General features: G+C 39.7%; 1 protein-coding gene and 1 pseudogene across 1 annotated transcript in view; both read left to right on the plus strand.

Annotated features, from left to right (window-relative positions):
• Positions 1 to 14,631, plus strand: part of Tmem164 (transmembrane protein 164) — a 187,005-nt gene that overhangs the window by 126,554 nt on the left and 45,820 nt on the right. The gene's annotated exons all lie outside the window — the stretch shown is intronic.
• LOC117284730 lies at positions 8,505 to 8,997 on the plus strand (annotated as a pseudogene).

The following is a 14,631-nucleotide window of genomic DNA, read 5'->3' on the forward strand; positions in this document are numbered from 1 at the left end:
TTTTTTTTTTTTTTTTTGAGTTCCTGTGGCATGGAGTATTGTTTTCAACCCTTTAACTTTCAGTCTTTAAGTTCTTTTTGAATTGTGTGTTTCTTGTATGCGGCATATTGTTGGATCTTACTTCTTGACCCATTCTGCCAGTCTATTTCTTTTGATTGGTGAATTGAGACTATTAACAATGATGGTTATAACTAATATATATTGACTATGCTTGTCATGACTTTTCCTTATTGTTGGATTCTTCCCCTTTGCATTTAATTTCTTGTCCTACCTGATGGATTAATTTTGCTGGGCTTCCTGGGGTTGTGATGCTAATTGTCTTTTTCTGGGATATTTTAAAAAAATTTTTGGAGTGCTGGTTTGGTATTCATGGAGTTCCTAAGGTGCTCTTTGTCATGAAAGTATCTCATTTCTCCACCAATTTTGAAAAATAGTTTTGTAGGTTACATCAGTCTGGGCTTGAGGCCGTTTTCCATTAGGGCTTGAAATACATCATTCCAAGCTCTTCTTGCCTTGTGTTTGTGTTGAGAAGTCTGCTGTGATTCTGATGGGATTTCCGTTGTATGTGATTTGTTTCGGACTGTTTGTAGAATTTTGTTCTTCTGTTGGGTTTCTGGAATCTTAAATATTATATGTCTGTGTAGATTTTTTTTTAACCAGGATAGATGGAGTCCTATATGCCTCACTTATCTGTATGTCAAGTTCTTTTCCCCTACTTGCGAAATTTTCTGCCATTGTTGTTTGCACTCTCTCCTGTTTCTTCATTGACTCTGATCAATCTTATGTTATTCTTCTTTGCATCATCTAGTAGCTGCTGGATTAATTTATCATGGTCTCTTACTATTTTTAAGAAAGTTTTCTTTTCCTGGTCACTAATTGCAATCCTATCTTCTGTATCTGAATTTCTATCCTCACATTGGCTCATTCTGCTGCATAAACTTTCAGTGGAGTTTTTAGTCTCCTGGAAATCTGTTTGCATCTGTTTTATGGATTCAGTTTGTTTTCATTTCAGCAATATTAAGTCTTATAGTACAAGAACACATGATGTCTGTCCATTTATTCAGGTTTCCTTTTAGTGCTCTTCTATAGTTTTCACAGTATAAGTTGTACACTTCTTTTGTTAAATTTGTATTTATATATTTTATTCTTTTTGATGGTAGTAATGTAAATAGAATTGTTTCCTTATTTTCATTTTCTGATTGTTCATTGCTACTCTGTGGAAACATATTCATTTTCTTAATTGATCTTGTACCTATCATCTTTCAGAACTCATTACTTCTAGTATGTTTTTATATGTGGATTTCTTAAGATTTTCTATATATATAAGATCATATCACCTATGAATGGAGATAGTTTTATTTCTTCCTCTCCAATCTGGGAACCTTTTATGTATTTGCCTTGATAAATTGTTCTGGCTACAGCCCCCAGTACAGTGTTGACTAGAAGTAACAAAACAAAATAACCCTCTCTAATTTCTCATCTTAGGGGGAAAATATTCCGTCTTTCACCAAGTAAGTATGATATTATTTGTGTTTTTGTAGATGCCCTAATGAGGTTGAGGAAGTTCCTTCAGTCATCTTCAAGAAATGATTGTGCTAGGAAATTTAAGGTAGTGTGATATTGCTTAATATGGAGGTAGCTAGTTTTACAGAGAAGTAGCTAGTTTTGCCAAGAAGGAAAAATAAAATAATACTTCTGGACTAGCATTCAGTAGGAGATGAACAAATTCTTATTGTATAGCTGGTAGGTTTGGAGTAGGTATATTAATCAGCTCAGGCTGCCATAACAAAATACCATAAACTGGGTGCTCAAACAACAAAAATTTAATTTTCACAGTTTTTGAGGCTGGAAGTCCTAGATCATAGTGCCAACATAGAGAGGGCCTCTTTGGATTGTAGGTGGCCATCTTTGAATTGTGTCTTCACATAGCAGGTGAGGGTTTAGAGAGACAACAAGTTCTCTGGGAATTTTTTCTAAGATGTTGCTCTAATCTTTTGTTAATCATTTTTCATTGCTGAAACAAAATACCTGAAGTAATAAACTCATAAGGAGGAAAGATTTGTTTTGGCTCACAGTTTCAGCCCTTGGTCTCTTTGCCTCATTGCTTTGAGCCTGTGGCAAGGCAGAACATCATACTGTGGAGGGTGTAGTAAAGCAAGGCTGCTCACCTCATGGCAGACTGAAAGCAGAGAGAAGGGGCCCCACTTCCAATATCCCTTTCAAGGGGATGCTCCCCAATGACCTTCCCCTAGGCCTTCTTAGAGGTTTCACCACCTTCCAACAGTGACCCAGGCTACTGACCAAACCTTTAATACATGAGCCTTTGGGGAGACATTCCAGAACCAAACTATAACACATCCCATCATGGGGGGCCTCACCATAATTATCTCATCTGAGCTTAATTACCTCCCAAAGATCCAAGGTCCTGATATGTCACCTTGGAGGTTAGGGTTTCAACATATAGATTTTAGAGACATGAATATTCAGGCCATAACAGTAGGGTAGAATACTATATACATGAGGTGTACAATGGGAATATTTTAGTATTGATTGCCACCAGGAAGAAGGAATAGAAGGCACAGTTGAGATATTCATCATGATAGCAACCATGTACTGAGGGCCTAGTTATGTGCACAGAACTGAGCTAGATTGATTACTTCCTTTAGATTGGTTAGTCCTCACAGCAGCCCTGATACAGATGAACTCAATTTACAGAAGAGGACATTGAGGCCCAAAGATACTAAATAATTCATCCACAGGTTCTCAGCTAAGGAGTGGCAAAACTTTAAGTTGGAAGCTAAGTTTCTCTTCCAAAGTGTATTTTCTTGCCACTATACCACTCCACTTTCTTCACTGTGCTCTGAGTCCTTGGAACTCAAGGGGTCCACGGCCCAGTGGAACTGGCCTCTACTGGGGCTTCTTAGTAATTCAGAATCTTGGGTCTCATTCCAAGTCAGACATATGAAACACTGAATAATTTTTCTGGTGTGAGAAACAAAGTGTAAATGAGGATCAAAATGTATAATAGATAATGTGAAATAGGAAGATAAGGGAGGGGTAGGGGAAGGGAAAGGAATGAAAAAAGGGAAAATCAGAAACAAAGTCTTTGTAAAGAGAAAGGGGTAGACGAGAAAGCAGGGGGATGGGGAAAAATAAGAACCAAGATATAACATGTAAAGGTACAAATTCCCACTGATGAATGTCATCATATTGTATACCTAAAATGTACCAATAAATGTAATGAAAAAAATGTGAGTCACTATTCTAACAAGATCTCCAGGGAATTGGTGTGCTCATCAAAGTTTGAGAAGGGCTGAAAATCAAGCTTGAGGGAAAGTAAAATGAGCAATATGGTATACAGATGATAAGGCCCAGAAAGAGGGAATGACTAGCCTAAGGTTGTATGTTAGTCAGCTTTGCATCACTGTGAGACAATACCCAAGAAAAACAAAGAAAAGGGAAAGGTTTATTTTGGCTGATGGTTTCAAAGTTTTCAATCCATTGGGCCCTTGGCCATGTTGCTTTTGGGCCTGTGGTGAATAAGAACATCATAGCAGTGCCATGATGTAGAATAGGCTGCTCACATCTGAGGAGACAGGAAGTAAAGTGAGAGAACGGAGTCGGGGGTCCCTAAATCCCTCCAAAGGCATTCCCCCATTGACCTAACTTCTCCTAGGCTCCACATCCTTAAGGCTCCATCAGCTCCCAACAGCATGACATCCAGATGACTACATCTTTAATATATGGGTCTTTGGGAGATATTTAGCCAAACCATAACAGGTCATATAGCCAGTGAGTGCCAAATCTCAGATTAGCTCTCGTATCTTCTGACTCTCAGACCAATGCTCTTTCTACCTCCCCTGTTACGTAAGTGCTGAACGGGATATTATTGCTTAGCAGGGGCACTTAGGAAAAATCTTCAGGATCTACTTGTGTCACTTAACTTTGCTCAGCCTCCTTCCCTGCAAAGCAGGAATAGCAACATTATCTCATATCATAAAGAGTCAGTGAAATAGTAAACATTGTTGTCATGTGACAAATGAGAGGGATAATGGAGCTTTTAGACTTGTAAATAGGAGGAATAGACAGAGCTCCTCATGACATCCACCTCCTGTGATAGCCATCCCAATATCATGATCATACCTCTAATAATAATAATTGTATTCTTCAATATCTTCAAGTACCCATTCAGCAGAGAAGAGCCTTCAATCCAGCCAGGTTGCAGTTCTAGGCTTCCTTCTGCAGCATATGTAGCTCTTCCCATTACCTGTTCTGTATTGCAAAATGAGGATAGTCTTATAATTCTGAAGTCTTCACTAAAATGTATGTAAAGTATATACCAACATGCCTGATAGTAGTAAATGTTTGATAAATATTAGCTAAGACTATTAATAATATAAGATATTTGTTGTTATTAAGGTGACTTTGAAAATGATTTTTGACTTAGAATCAAGAGGTAGATTTGGGACCTAACAAAAAGACTTTAAAACAAAAACAACAACAATGATAAAAAGTGTGTCAGAAAGCTAGAAGAGATCACTGGTATAAATAGGGTAGTGGAGCTAGGGGGAGGTCTTTGTAATTGCCCTCCACTGTATGTGGTTTATTCCATCTGAGGTCTCTGTTCATACTGGTAGAAGAGTGTACATATTGAAAAGCTCCCCTTCTCCCATGGAAGAAGGACTTGGGGGGTGCAAATGTGGCAGACCTTTCAGGGCAGGAAAGGGCACTGCAGTCCCAGTGCCTGAGGCTCTCAGAGCCCTGGTTCAGGAGCTGAAACCCCTGGTTCCCTGGGTGGTTCTGGGCTTGTAGGAAATGGCCTAAGATACCTTGCATCCTAGCTTCGAGTCCGGGTGCGTGAAGCAGGCTCCCTCTGTTGTGTTGTCCTTAAAAATTTCTCTTGCTCTGAGATAGCCTATTCCAGGAGACCAGCTGAAAGCTTTTTAATGAAAATGAAACCCAAAGCAGAAATGATAAGGTATCTGATTTTAACCCAAATGGAGAGAACACCAGATGTTTCATTCTGTCTGAGGGTTCGAGGGAGGAAAAGCAATTAGCAGCTGCTACTGATTTAGCAATAGACACCTGCTAAATAAAAATCTGTAAAACCCACCAGGCTTGGCACCAGAAGTGTGTACACTGCTTCTCAGGCATTTCTGGGAATTGTAAATTATGTTGGTTCAGAATGGAAGGAAGGGCATTCTCAGAAGCTGAATATACTCATCTGGACCATGAATTTTCTAGGCTGGCAGCAAGTTAGATATGGCTGTTTTGTTGGTGAACAGAAAAGAGAACCTACTGCAAGTTAGATAGTTGCTCTCTGCCTCAGATCTGGGTCCCAGATTGCACACTGAGGCCATCCCATAGGAGCATATGGCACTGAGAGAATGATGGGGAAATCCTGCCCCTCCCTGCACTGATAGCTGGACAGCGCACCTTTCTCTCCTCCAAATTTTCAGCATCTCAAAGCATGATGAAACATAAAACTCTAGCATTCCCTTAGCTCCTCCCCTGGGGGATTTGTCAGCTATTGCCTCTGGCCATGATCTGAACCTTTGCTGCATCTGTGATTTGCTTTGGCTGGGAAAGAGGCTTTTCCATGGCCTTTGCCTTGCAAGATTTTTCTGCGGGTGGATATTCATGACTGACTAGTCTCTGTATCTCTTTTTCTGAGGCCCATGGTGAAACACAAACATTGGAAATATAGGAACCTATAAAGAGAGCGTAAGGAATCTGCAGTATGTTGGGTGTGTGTGTACATATTGGGAGGAAAACAAAAGGTTTCACATAGAGTCAGTATTCAAGATATGACTGGTTGGAAAGGAGATCAGTTTGTAGGTCATCTGGGTAGTGTTGAAAGACTTGGGCAACTTGCATTTGTGCCACATAGCACATTTGTGGTATGGAATTGTCATTTCTCAGACCACACCAAGCCAGAGGTCAGCCGTGACTTGCTCAAAGAGTTGGGCACTATTCTATTTCCAGACTTGAGCAAGAGGATGGCAGCTTTTCCGGTGGGACATGGGCCAGGAGGTGCTGTTAGCAGATGTATGGGCAGAGCTGTCCTAAGGAAATATCATTATCCTGGAAGGGTATTCTAGGATGGTCAAAGACTACGCTCCTACTTTCAACGGAAGAGCCAAAACAAGATTCTGTTTCCTCGAGCTGAGTAGAAAGTTTAGCAGAGATTAATAATTCCAGGTATATTTGCTTGGTTGTTTTCTTTTTTTAAATTTTGGTCATATTTTCTCAGCTATGGTAAATTTCACTTCCTCTATTCTATGGTGCCAATAAAGGAGGGAAAAAAGAATAGCAAGTCAAGGGTGGTGGCAAAGCTATGGTCCCCACTTATGAGGCAGAATTGTGGGAGCTCTACTTACCTTGGTCAGGACAGAGACAGTTCCCATCAACAAGTTCCAATAAGTAAAAGAACACAGCCCAAATATATATTATGTAACATCATGATGCTGTAGAAAGAGGTCCAAGGACCATAACTATGGTAGAACATGCTCAGTGCATTTATGGTTCTTGTGAAAGCTGCCTGGAAAAAAAGAAAGAAAGATGCCTGGCATTCACACACAGGGGCCTAGCTCCACAAGTCACAGGGCCATCCACCAAATGTATCAAAGGGAGGATGTCTTCTCACAAGAATGGCATTCTCTTATGGGGACACCGGCCTTGCATTGCCCCCAACCAGGCTCTATGAATGAAGGAAGTTCGATAGAGCTTGAGCCTCTACCAGATTCTAGCATACACAAAAGGGCCTGCTTTTCAATATGAAGGAGACTGCTTGCTGAATGTCGCTTGGTGTTGCATATTTTAGTTCAGGTTGGTAACTCTAGGTTGAAGTATTTTGTCTTTTTCTCTACCTTTTATGTTTTTCTGATTTGATGAGAGTATTTTCTTCCTCCATTTCTTCATTGTACGTGTATAGAAGTTACACACTGTATTTCATTTGTTTGCTTTTTGTACCAGGGATTGAACTCAGGACCTTGCACTTGTGAGGCAGGTGGGGTCCTTTAATCTTCAGAGCAATGACATGCCACAAGAGGGATTGGAGCAGAGAAGTGACCTGGGTTACACTGTTCTGATCACTGTGGGGCACAGGCTCAGGCTGGCAAGGACGCACCACAGCTAAATCGTAGCTCTTTCATTTGTTTTTGAATGGTTGTCCTGCAATGTTAATATACAAATTTACCCAAGTCTAGAGTCAACCTATATCTTTACTTTTTTCCCTAAATTTACAGGGACCTTATATCATTTTTTGAGTAACTGCTTCATTGAGGTATAATTCACATAATATAAAATTCAGCAATTTAAAGTGTATAATTCAGTGCCTTTTAGTATATTCATAGCATTGCACAATCATCACCGTGATAAATTATAGAAGATTTTCATTAGTCCAGAAAAAAACATGTACCCTTCAGCTCCCTATCCTGCTACAGTACCTCACAACCCCAAGCAACAACTGATCAAATTTCTGTCTCTGTAGATTAGTTTGTTCTGGATACTTCATACAAACATAATCCTATAATATTGGTCCTTTAGTGTCTGGCTTCTTTCACTTACCATAATCTTTTCAAGGTTCTTCTATGTCATACCATAGATCAGTAACTCATTAATTATTATTAATAGTATTCAATTTTATGGATATACCTTATTTCTTTATTCACTCATTAATTGATGAACATTCTCATTGTCCCTACTTTTGGACAATACCCATTACATTCATGTAGGAGCTTTTGGGTGCATATGTTTTGTGTCTGTCTTGAATATATCCCTATGAGTGTATATAGTGAGAAGTAGGTATATAACTTTACTCTTTTACATGTAGACCATATAACATGGAATGAACCACCCTTAACATATGTGTTCAAGCTTTCCCATAGCTTTGTTTGCTACTGTTTTACCCTTTCTTTTTAAAAATAACATAAGACATTATTATTTTTATAGCCAGTATTCATTAAATTTACCAACATATTTATCTTTTTTTCCCCTCACTGCTCTGATTTGGAGTGTTTTCTAAGGTTTTATATGTTGAAATTTATTTATTTATATATTTTAATTTTCTCCATTACCAGGAAATGAACTCAGGACCTTGCACTTGCCAGGCAGGCGAGGCACTGCTGAGGTACATCCCTGGCCCCTATATGTTGAAATTTAATTCTCATTGTGAAGTATGTTAAGAGAGTAGCAATTTGATACTACTGCAACATTTAGAGGTGGTGCCTTTGGAAAGTGATTAGAATTAGCTAAGGTCATTGGACCCCCCCATGATGGAGTCTTAATGACTTTATAAGAAGGGCAGATTCCAGACACAAACTTGCATATATGTGTTCCCTGTCTCTTGCCATATTATGCTTTGTGCTGCCTCAGGACTCTGCCAGCAATAAAACCACCACCAGACAAGGCTCCTAGACCTTCTAACTCCAGGACTATTAGCAAGCCCCTCACTTCGCTTTTCCCGTGGATCGGTGCTTTGTCGCTCCTCTCCACCAGCTGTGATGAGTGAGCACATTTGCCCCAGGAAAAGGAGAAGGAACAGCAATGAAGAGAATCAACACCTCCCCCAACCGAGCAAAAGGAGTAGTAGAAATTTTGTCTTTCAAAATTCCTGGGACACAGAGTCTTTGAGCAGTAACTGGCAGGAGCAGCAGCAGCAGTGCCTGCATCCATAGCCCAGACCGGGCCAGTGGGCCAGAGAGTGGCTTAAGCCAGGTCACGCCCAGATCCAGCCCCAACACCCCTCAGCCCATGCCGCAGCTGTCTGCACTGTGCCAAGGCCTTTACTTTCACATCAGCCAGGCACTGAAGGAGGCACACTTTCACAGCCTACAGCACCAAGGACAGACAGCCTCTGACATGATGCACCAGAAGTTTCTTACCTTCTGTGAAGGGATGGTACTGTGCAGATTTGATACTTCATCTTACAATTTGTTTTTAAAAATTGCACACAAAAAAAACCTACCTGTTGGCTTTTCAGTCTATTTGAAGTAACAGGTTGACAGGCAGTTGTTTACTTGTGATGCTCCGCACTATTGCAATTTCAAAGGTCCTTCGAAGCAATTTTTTATAGGATTCTTTTGAAGGAGGGTATCGGATCAATGTCGAGGTAGTGGTGTGAGGAAATTTCATCTGTGTGCCGCATCCACAGTGTGTCCAATCCAGATTGATTGCTCAATCTGTCAAATAGTTCTACTTTATGTAAAAGATTCTTTTAAAAGTGCAGGATTTTCTATTTTTTAAAACTCAATAAACTAGTGAAGAGTATCTAGTTTCCATGAAAAAAAAGTAACTTTTTTTTCCAAAAGATAGGAAGCTTGATTCATTCTTGCACTGACATTAATCGCCGTACTACCTCTTAGGATAGAAGAATCCTATGGAAAGTGCACTGTCTGTTTTCACAGAACAATCAGATCCAATTTACTGTGGAAGTGAAGCATCCTCCCTAGTGACGGTCTCCACTCTTTGTTATATATTTGTGCTTCCGGGGAGAACGTCCTTCAGACACTTGTATAGCCAGATAACTTCTATATCACTTTTCCTCCAGAGTCTGCACCTCAGACTTTACTAGAAAACACTGCACAGTTCTGAAAGTCAAGGAATATGTGACGACTTTTTGTCCTACTTAAAGCTTGTAAATTATATCAGCAGCTTATGTGATCTTGTATCATTCCATCTTGTAGTGTCAGTAGTGAAGGCATAGATGAATATTGATAAAGCATAAGCTAGCCAAACTGATGTCCAAAGTAATAAGCGGTGAAGTCGCCCCCAACAGGACTAGGGGACCACATTCCATTACTGACTCTGGAATGGTATGGCTTAGAAAGAAATGAGCAGAGCCACTCTCCAGAAAATAATAGAATAGTATGTACAGAGACGGGCATGCTCCTTTGTTTTTTTTTTTTTTGTTGTTGTTATACTAGAGAGCCAGCCTAGTTTGAATAACGAAATGTTTCCTATTCCTCACTGATGCGATGTCTGAAGAGGGAGCCAGGCCGCATCAGGTCACCTGCTCTGGAGAGTGCCGGTGGGTGGGGGATGTAGATGTAGAGGAAGTGCCTTAGAGTCCACTGGAAGCCTCTGCCTGCTCCCTCTGCACTGCAGTCCACGCACCTCCATTTGGAAGCCACACTGTACACACAGCAGAGCTGAGATGCTTGGATGGCTCTAGTAAGAGCCATCTAGTAAGATGCTTGGATGACTTCTGTTTTTCAGGGTTAAAAAGGATGTAGGGAACAGCATGGGGTTCTGTTTCCTGACAAATCTTGAAAATGAAGGCTGTTCCAGAAGAGAGTAACATGCACCTAGTTTCCAGTCTGTTCCTCCAATAAGGTTAGAATCTAAAGGCCAGTTGCGGGATGTGGAAACTAGTTTTATGGGGGAATAGTTACAGCACAGGCCATGCTTAAAGAGCATGGGGTTTTGACAAAGAATTTTTTCTTTCTTTTTTTTTAATTCTTTGCTAACTCTCACCCAGATTTAAAAACCAGATATTTGACAAGGACTTTGGATCTTAATTGGTTTGATGGCAGGGAATATGGAGAGAACATGTTGCTAACATTTTGTCTAACAATAAAAGAAACAACAACTGAAGGCTCTAAGAAGACAAGCTGAGCTCTCCAACAGACGTGTATATAACACACTTGAGAAACACCCAGCAGGACTCCTGCAGGCTTAATTCAAGCACTGAAAAAAAATGTATATTAAGAAGAAAATATAAAAATGGAGGCAGTAAACTCACTTCCCACTCAACTATAAGATATGGAGGATGAAACCATCACCAGGACAAAAGGATTTTCTCCAAATTAGTACACTCACAATGCTGGGTTGGCAGTTATCCCTCTTACTCTGCATAATGCACGAAATTATCTTCGTCCTGTTTGCACATTGTCTATAGCCTTGCAGCATGGGATACATTTGTATTATAAGGCTATTTGACAGTGTCAATGGGCATATGTTAAATCTTCTATTGGTTCAAACTAGTAAAACCTTGTATTTCTCTATTCGCCACCATTAAAAGCAGCATTAGTGCAAAAAATGTTTTTTGTTGCATCTCAGACTTTCTGGCACTACATTTTCCTCGTTGGAAGTATGTAATACAGAATTCTCTCTAATAATGATCTGATTACAAACTCTTGGTTGCTTTTTGTATAAAAATGTCTGTGTTCCTTCTTCATTTTTGGAAGACATAGATATAAAGTCACATTGTACCTTTGTAGAAGGGCTGGATTATGATTCCAGATTTTTAATAGAGATACTTAGTTCCTTGCTCACTACCCCGTTCAGTGTTAAGATTAGAGACTAGGCTTTTCTTATTATTCTAGGACCAGAGGTAATTTGTATTTCTAATACACCTTTATACTGCAGTGTAGCATTTTGAGGTCTCAGCTTTGTGATGATTATCTTCTGTTATACTGTTTGGGAAATCCAAGGCTTTATCTTCTATTCGTTATATCCTGATAGGCTATAAGAATTAAAACAAAAGCTCAAATTCAGCTGGTTTGATCAACTGCTTTTGTTAAAAACTGGATGGTATAGTACCCCGGTTATTTATCATTGTTCCTACTTTCATTTAGTCTCTGGCCAGAAAATTCTTGCACACTTGACAATATCTATATGTCTATCTATATCTATCTACTGGGGATTAATTTGGTGCTACAAACCCAAGACCTTGTGCATGCTAAGTAATTTTTCTATCATTATATGACATTCTCAGCCATAAATAGTTCATAGGTTTAAAAAACAAAACAATTTGAACAGTATTTTATCAGGACTTTTCAGTGGGAAATCTCTTAACAACTAGCATTTGTTTTATCAGAAACAAATATCCAGATCTCATTTTTCAAGTTTTTTGACTGTGTGCTTAGTCTCGGGGGCTATGTTCTAATTTTAACAAGAGTATGTTCTAATTCTATCCATTTATTGTTACTACTTTGCTGAAGTAGCTCTAAATAAGTTGATAAATATATACCTACTGCATGTCTAGTACTGTGCTAAATTTTATGGCATATCTGAAAGCCTGTTTAACCTGCCATATATAGGCTCACAGAACATCCATAATAGTAGCTTTGAGCCCTTGAAACATTGATTTTTAACTATATTTTGATTTCTGACTCAGTATTTGGAGTGAAGTGGGTATATGGCTATAAGGTGCAAGAAGACAAGAGCCATTTGTGCCTTGTTCATATAATAGCTGGCCACACAGTAGGTGCTCAATAAACAGTATGTTGAATCAATGAATGGTTGCTGTCTGGATGGTCATAGAGGTAGATTCCAGGGCTAATCAGTTCCATGGCAATACAATATTCTACATCCAAGCTCATATATTAGTGATAGAGGCAAAAGAATACATCAGTAGCAGGCAGCCAAACCATCGTGTATTTGAATAATTTATAAGTCAAGTTTCAAAGTATTTCCTATGTATCATAAAGGGTATTACTGTGCCCTGAGGTAGTACAGGTCAGTGGTTAAGAATATTCATTCTGGAGTCCGACTGCCTAGTTTATACTGTGGCTCTGTAAGTAACCTCAAGTCAGTTACTTAATGTCTCTATCATAATTTCCTGTCTAAAAGAGGGATTGTAGGACCTACCTGAGGGAGTTGTAGGAAATATGTACTTAGGCCAGTGCCTGGCAGAGAAGTGCTGTGTACCAGTAGTTATTAATTATTACTATTATTGTTGCTGCTATCTTTTTGTTTGTTTGAACATTAGTCTCATTATGATCCTTATCAATGCCTTTTCCTGGAAGCTACTTTTTATTTCTTTGTGAGAATATTCTAAGTTTACGCACCTACCATTAGACATATAGAGCTTGCCCCACTGTTGTATTTCTTCAAGCATGGGATCAATATCCCTGCATCCAAATATTCGTTAGGAGCTTTATGAAAATACAAATTGTTGGGTCCCCATCCCAATGGGTCCAAAAAACATTCTCTAAAAATTCTATGATACAAATAAAGATTTGGCACATTCTCTCTGTGTTGGGTTAGCCATAAACTTTCCTGTGGGTCTCAGTTTACCATATTTCACTAATGATGGAGAATCTGGGAACACACTTAGCACATGGGAAGAACAGAGAATGGGAGAGTTAAACAGAAAAGAAGAAAAGAAGTAGAAAGAGAAGTGAACAGAGTCTATGTCAGGATGTGGCCAAGCACCACCCATTTCCAGTGGCTTCAAGGGGATTCGAGACATTTGCCTTCCCTCAATTTATAGATTTATTAACTTGGCTCCAGCTCATAGCAGAGGTCCTGGGGCTAATTAGGGGGAGATGTTGAGGGAAGTGGGCCTAACAATGATTTCCTGGCCCACTGGCCGCCTTTAAGCACTGGTCTCCAAGAAAGTAGAAGATTAACCAGACTCCCGGCTTACTTGGCTATGGCTGGAGGGTAAGTTGACTGCCCTGGAGTTGTTTTGACTGGGCCGAGAGTCAAATTTCAGAGGCCTTTGTCCTTGTCTTTGCTGTAGTACCGGTGTGAGTTGGCCTTTATAGCTAGCCATCTAAGACTCAAGTCCTTTGAAGGCATTAAAATATGGAAGGAGGTTGCTACAGACTGTCTGGGCTGATGAGGAACTGGGAATTTAGTACTTTTCCTCTCATAATGTACTTCCCTACTTTATGTGTCTTAAATTGTGGGAGTGGAGTCTGTAACCCGAGGCAGCAGACAAGTATGCTTTGTTCCTGTCAATTATAGGCAAGGTTCTCTTTGAGCAGGAAGGCCAGCCCTGGTAGGTCACTCTGCAGGCACAGTTTGCCCTTCACATACAAGCAACTGTCACTGTCTTTTGATTTACAGCTGCCCTAATTCCTCAGTAATCCCTTTGAATCATTTTGGTCATTAGCCTTCCCCCTGAGTTCTGTGGAGAGAGCTGTATAAATATTGACATTCCCTCCTTGACTGAAAAGTCACATAAGGAGTTCAGGGCTGGATGTCTAAGTCCTGAAAGTACCTTCTTGTGTACTCAAAAATTCTCTGCTTCTTCTGCATAATATTTGGCTCATATATATTTGAAGTGGTAGGTCTGGATCTAGTGAACTCAGAGTGCCCTGTGTCCACTTTGAGGTCTATGTAATACCTAGAATACGGAGCAGGCAACAGTGGTTAAGATAATGGATTCTGGGGACAGATTCCTTGGGTTCAAATCCTGACTCAGACATTCAATAAGCCTTGGGACCATGGACAAATTACTTAGTTTAACCTCCACCCCTCGTTCCCTTTTCAGTAGACCATGGATACACACAATTGGGTAAAAAAAAATCCTAGATTCATAACATACTGGACATATGCTTTCCTTTAATTTTATTTGAGTTTATTTATGGATAATACACAATTATGAACTCAATTTAAGAACTAGTCACATTGAACAGCAGTTACATCTGCCTATACGTCACTTCTAGTTTTTCTCCCACCCACCCTGCGAGAACTAATAGCCTGAAGTTTGACTTAGTCATTTCTTTTTTTAAAAAAAAAATAGTTTTATCTCTCTTTCATATGCACAGATATATCTATATAGACATTCCAAAATAAGGTATTTAGATCCGGGGGTTTAGCTCAGTGGTTCCACCACCTGCCTCACAAGCGTAAGGACCCAAGTTCGATCCCCGGTACCAAAAAAAAAAAAAAAAA

Source organism: Fukomys damarensis, unplaced genomic scaffold (genome assembly GCF_012274545.1).
Source record: "Fukomys damarensis isolate Sample0158 unplaced genomic scaffold, DMR_v1.0_HiC HiC_scaffold_39, whole genome shotgun sequence".
Lineage (NCBI taxonomy): Eukaryota > Metazoa > Chordata > Mammalia > Rodentia > Bathyergidae > Fukomys > Fukomys damarensis.